Raw genomic sequence first — 6,282 nt, 5'->3', positions numbered from 1 at the left:
TAGATGTCACACTGGAGAGAAACCTTACAAGTGTAATGAGTGTGGCAAGACATTCAGTCAAAATTCAGCCCTTGTAATTCATAAGGCAATTCATACTGGAGAGAAACCTTATAAGTGTAATGAATGTGGCAAGATTTTTCATCAACAATCAAACCTTGCACGTCATCATAGTCTTCATACTGGAGAAGAACCTTACAAGTGTAATGAATGTGGCAAGGTTTTTAACCAACAATCAAACCTTGCACATCATCATAGACTTCATACTGGAGAGAACCCTTAGAAATGTGAAGAATGTGACAAATTGTTGAGGTCCAAATAACACCTTGAAAGACATAGGAGAATTCACACTGGAGAGAAACCATACAAATGTAAGGTTTGTGACAAGGCTTTCAGGTGGGATTCACAGCTGACACAACATACTAGAATTCACACTGGAGAGAAATCATACAAGTGTAATGAGTGTGGCAAAGCTTTTGGTGGGTAGTCAACACTTATTCACCATCAAGCAATCCACGGTATAGGAAAACTTTACTAATGTAATGATTGTCACAATGTCTTCAGTAACACTACAACCATTGCAAATCATTGGAGAATCCATAATGAAGAGAGATATTACAAGTGTAACAAATGTGGCAAATTTTTCAGACATCGTTCATATCTTGCAGTTCATTGGCAAACTCATACAGTAGAGAAACCTTACAAATGTGATGGTTGTGGCAAGGTCTTCAGTCCAGCTTCATCTTATGCAAAACATAGGAGAACTCATACAGGAGAGAAACCTCACAAGTGTGATGATTGTGGCAAAGCCTTTACTTCACATTCACACCTCGTTAGACATCAGAGAATGCATACTGGACAGAAATCTTACAAATGTCATCAGTATGGCAACCTCTTCAGTCTGAGATCTGAGGTTACTCCTTGCAGAACATCAGAAAATTCATTTTTGAGATAATTGTTCCAAATGCAATGAGTATAACAAACCATCAACCATTAATTGGCAATAGAGTCATTTCAGCACTGACTTGAGTTTGAGTTGACTTAACATTGAGTTCAAGCATTAACTGATGTTAAAGTGTTTATGTTAAGAGGATTGGGCCATGCAGGGTGGCTCACACCTGTAATGCCAACACTTTGGGGGGCCAAGATGGGTAAGTCAGTTGAGGTGAGGAGTTTGAGACCAGCCTGGCCAACAGATGTGAGTCACTTTTCCCAGTTTGCTTTTTGTTTCTTTAACAAAAACTGATAGGGATTCTCATGGGTATTGTGTTGAATCTAAATCACATTGGGTTATATAATCATTTAACAATATTAATTTTTTCCAGTCCGTCAATATGGGTTGTAGCTCTATTTAATCATGTTGATGAATGTTTGTAGATTTCAAAGTAGAAACTTCTCATATTTTTCCTTTTATTCCTAAGTATTTCTTACTTTAAGTAAACCACTGCCCGGGTTCAAGCAATTCTCCTGCCTCAGCCTTTCAAGTAGCTGGAACTACAGGAGCATGCTGCCATGCCCGGATAATTTTTTCATATTTTAGTAGAGACGGGGTTTCACCATGTTACCCAGACTGGTCTTGAACTCCGGAGCTTGGGTAATCCACTTGCCTCAGCCTCCCAGAGTGCTATGGTTAGGTTACAGGCATGAGCCACCGTGCCTGCCCCAGGGATGTATTTCTGAAGGACTTGGGATCTCTCTTTGAAAGGGAAACAACAAGGAAGATAATACTTGTATCTCAGTAAGAAATTAAATAATTCAAACCTTAAATACTTCCAATTTAAAGCTATGGACCTTTAAATAATACTGGGCCTTGAGAGAATGTGGTCATCCAACCTGAGTCCAGTGGTATGCAGATGCAACTTCTAAGAGTCATAGGTAGTTAGGAAACTAAGCAGTCCCAGAGAAAGACCTCCTCTGATCATTGTCCCTTCTTCTGGAGTGATAAAGTACCTTCCTTGAAGTGTATCAATCTGTAACCAATCAAGTTGCTGCAACCTATGCACTGGTCTTGAATGGAAAATGTGGTGATTCTGCTAAAGCTTTTCTGGCTTTCCCTATGTCTGTGAACCCTTAACGTCTCTACTTGGGAATGCTGATCCCATTCATTTGGAGTTGATGTTTCTAGGTGGCTCTCTTCAAACTGTGTGTTCAAATGATCTATACTTAATCATGTATTTTAAATTTTATTATGTGCTGCTGACATCAGTTTCTGTCGTATTGTAGAAGCCTCACAAGAGAGGTCACCTTTCACCATGTTGTAGAACTCACACTTGCCAAAAAGACATGGGTTAGGGTTTTTCTCCCTTCTGGATGAAGTTATTAGCTGACACAGATGGTCAACTATGTTAACAAGTAGAGCCAGGATGAACTATGTGTGACCAAGAGTGTTATCAGTTCGTCTTCCCTGAGGACTGATTAGTGTTTATCTTGAAAACATGTACTTAATGGGTTGTATAGAACAGGGAAGTTTCTTTCTGTCTTTTCAACCTCCTAGCTGTTTGCCTCTATTTCCCATTGTCAGGCCTCTGAGCCCATGCTAAGCCATCATATCCCCTGTGACCTGCATGTGTACATCCAGATGGCTTGAAGGAACTGAAGATCCACAGAAGGTGACACTCCACCACTATGATCTGTTCCTGCCCCACCCTAACTGATCAATTGGCCTTATGACAGCACACCCTCCCTGTCCTTGTGATAATGAACTTTGTGATATTCTTCCGCCCTTAAGAAGGGTACTTTGTAATATTTTCCCTGCCCTTGAGAATGTACTTTGTGAGATCCATCCCTTGCCCACAAAAAATTGCTCCTAACTCAACCGCCTATCCCAAACCTTTAAGAACTAATGATAACCCCACCACCCTTTGCTGACTCCTTTCTTGGACTCAGCCCGCCAGCACCACCCAGGTGAAATAAACAGCCTTGTTTCTCACACAAAGCCTGTTTGGTGGACTCTCTTCACATGAATGTGCATGACATTTGATGACAAAACTTGGGACATGGGGACTCCTTTGGGAGACCAGCTCCCTATCCTCACCCTCACCCCATGAGGAGATCCACCTACAACCTCAGGTCCTCAGACCAACCAGCCCAAGGAACATCTCACCAATGTTAAACTGGGTAAGCGGCCTCGTTTTACTCTGTTCTCCAACCTCTCTCACTATCCTTCAACCTCTTTCTCCTTTCAATTCTGTGCCACCCTTCAATCTCTCCCCTTAATTTCAATTCCTTTCCTTTTCTGGTAGAGACAGAGGAGATGCGTTTTATCCATGAACCCAAAACTGCAGCGCCGGTCACGGGCACGGGAACACAGTCTTCCCTTGGTGTTTAATCACTGAGGGGACACCTGCCTGATTATTCACCCATGTTTCAGAGGTGTCTGATCACCGTGGGGAAGCCTACCTCCATCCTTCACCTTGGTGGCAAGCAACACCTCCCCTGGGGGGCAACTACCTTCCACCCCCATCTCTCCGTGTCTCTACCCTTTCTTTTTTCTGGGCTTGCCTCCTTCAGTATGGGCAACCTTCCACCCTCCATTCCTCCTTCCTCTCCCCTAGCCTGTGTTCTCAGGAACTTAAAACCTTTTCAACTCACACCTGACCTAAAACCTAAAAGCCTTACTTTCTTCTGCAACACCGCTTGACCCCAATACAAACTTGACAATTGTTCTAAATAGCCAGAAAATGGCACTTTTGCTTTCTCCATCCTATAAGATCTAGATAATTCTTGTCGTAAAATGGGCAGATGGTCTGAGGTGCCTGATGTCCAGGCATTCTTTTATACATCAGTCCCTTCCTAATCTCTGTTCCCAATGTGACTCATCCCAAATCTTTCTTCTTTCTCTCCTGTCTGTTCCTTCAGTCTCCACCCCAAACTCTGAGTCCTTTGAATCCTCCTTTTCTATGGACCCATCTGAACTCTCCCCTCCCCAGGCTGCTCCTCACCAGGCCAAGCCAGGTCCAAATTCTTCCTCAGCCTCCACTCCTCCACCCTATAATCCTTCTAGCACCTCCCCTCCTCACACCTGGTCTGGCTTACAGTTTCTTTCTGCAGCTAGCTCTCCCGAACCTGCCCAACAATCTCCTCAGAAATGTGGCTGGAGCTGAAGGCATAGTTAGGGTACCTGTGCCTTTTTCTCTATCAGACCTCTCTCAGATCAGTCAGCATTTAGGCTCTTTCTCATCAGACCCCACTAAATATATACAGGAATTCCAATATCTAACTCTGCCCTACAATTTAACCTGGGGTGACTTAAATGTCATCCTAACTTCTACCCTCTCCCCAGATGAATGGGGAAGAGTTTTTTCTCTAACCGTCTTAGAGATGTGGCTGGAGCTGAAGCATAGTCAAGGTTAATGCTCCTTTTTCTTTAGCCGACCTCTCCCAAATCAGTTAGCATTTAGGCTCTTTTACATTAAATATAAAAACTCAGCCCAGTTCATGGCCCGTTTGGCAACAATCCTTAGACGCTTTCCCGCCCTAGACCCAGAGAAACCAGAAGGCCGTCTTATTCTCAATATACATTTTATTACCCAATCCACTCCTGACATTAGAAAAAGCTCTGAAAATTAGATTCTGGCCTTCAAACCCCACAGCAGAACTTAATTAACCTCGCCTTCAAGGTGTATGATAATAGAGAAGAGTTGCAATTCCTTGCCTCCGCTGTGGGGAAAACCCCAGCCACATCTCCAGCACGCAACAACTTCAAAACACCTGAACTGCAGCAGCCACGTGTTCCTCCAGGACCTCCTCCCCCAGGATCTTGCTTCAAATGCCAAAAATCTGGCCACGGGGCCAAGAAACGCCCACATCCCAGGATTCCTCCTAAGCCATGTCCCATCTCTGTGGGACCCCACTGGAAATTGAACTGTCCAACTTGCCTGGCAGCCACTCCCAGAGCCCTAGAGCTCTGGCCTAAGGCTCTCTGACTCCTTCCCAGATCTGCTCGGCTTAGTGGCTGAAGACTAATGCTGCCTGATATTGCCTTGGAGGCCTCCTGGACCATCACAGATACTGAACTTCAGGTAAATCTCCCAGTAGAGGGCAAGTCCATCCCCTTCTTAATCAATATGGAGGCTACTCACTCCATGTTACCTTCTTTTCAAGTGCCTGTTTCCCTTGCCTCCATAACTGTTGTGGGTATTGATGGCCAGGCTTCTAAACCCGTTAAAACTCCCCAACTCTGGTGCTAACTTGGACAACATTCTTTTATGCACTCCTTTTTAGTTATGCCCACCTCTCCAGTTTCCTCATTAGGTGGAGACATTTAATCAAATTATCTACTTCCTGACTATTTCTCGGCTACAGCCTCACCTCATTGCCACCTTTCCCCCCAGTTCAAAGCCTCCTTCGCGTCTTCCTCTCATATCCCCCCCATCTTAACCCACAGGTATGGGACACCTCTACTCCCTCCCTGGGAGGGAGAAACATTACAAATGTCATGATTGTGGCAAGGTTTTCAGTCAAACTTCATCTTATGCAAAACAGGAGAATTCATACAAGAGAGAAACCTCACAAGTGTGATGATTATGGCAAAGATTTTACTTCACATTCACACCTCATTAGACATCAGACAATGCATACTGGACAGAAATCTTATAAATGTCATCAGTGTGGCAAGATCTTCAGTCTGAGGTTCCTCCTTGCAGAACATCAAAAATTCATTTGGGAGATAATTGTTCCAATGCAATGAGTACAACAAACCATCACACATTAATTGACATTAGAGTCAATTCAGCATTGACTTGAGTTGGAGTTGACTTAACATTGAATTCAAACATTAATTGACATTTAAGTGTTTTTATTAAGAGGACTGGGCCAGGTGCGGAGGCTCATGCCTGTAATCCCAACACTTTGGGAGGAAGACAGGTAGATTACTTGAGGTCAGAAGTTTGAGATCAGCCTGGCTGAGAGACATGAGCCACTTTTCCCAACCTGTTTTTTGTTTCTTTGACAAAAACGGATAAGGATTATTATGGGTACTGTGTTGAATCTAAATCACATTGGGTTAAATAATTATTTAACAATATTGATTTTTCCAATCCATCAATATGTGTTGTATCTCTATTTATATAAGGTTTTTAATCATTTTGATGAATGTTGATAGGTTTAAAGGTACAAAGTTCTCACCTTTATACGTTTATTCCTAAGTATTTCTTACTTTAAGATCTCTAGCAGGCCGGGCGCGGTGGCTCAAGTCTGTAATCCCAGCACTTTGGGAGGCCGAGACGGGCGGATCACGAGGTCAGGAGATCGAGACCATCCTGGCTAATACGGTGAAACCCCGTC

At 43.4% G+C, this 6,282-nt stretch overlaps 2 protein-coding genes across 4 annotated transcripts in view; one reads left to right on the top strand and one right to left on the bottom strand.

Annotated features, from left to right (window-relative positions):
• Positions 1-6,282, bottom strand: part of LOC117093612 (zinc finger protein 813-like) — a 361,257-nt gene that overhangs the window by 301,607 nt on the left and 53,368 nt on the right. The window lies entirely within an intron of this gene.
• Positions 1-6,282, top strand: part of LOC117093610 (zinc finger protein 83-like) — a 241,235-nt gene that overhangs the window by 203,096 nt on the left and 31,857 nt on the right.

This window comes from Trachypithecus francoisi, unplaced genomic scaffold (assembly GCF_009764315.1).
Source record: "Trachypithecus francoisi isolate TF-2019V2 unplaced genomic scaffold, Tfra_2.0 Lachesis_group12, whole genome shotgun sequence".
In the NCBI taxonomy this organism is placed as follows: Eukaryota; Metazoa; Chordata; class Mammalia; order Primates; family Cercopithecidae; genus Trachypithecus; species Trachypithecus francoisi.
The sequence above is the reverse complement of the archived record's forward strand: the minus strand, read 5'-3'. Positions and strand labels throughout refer to the sequence as shown.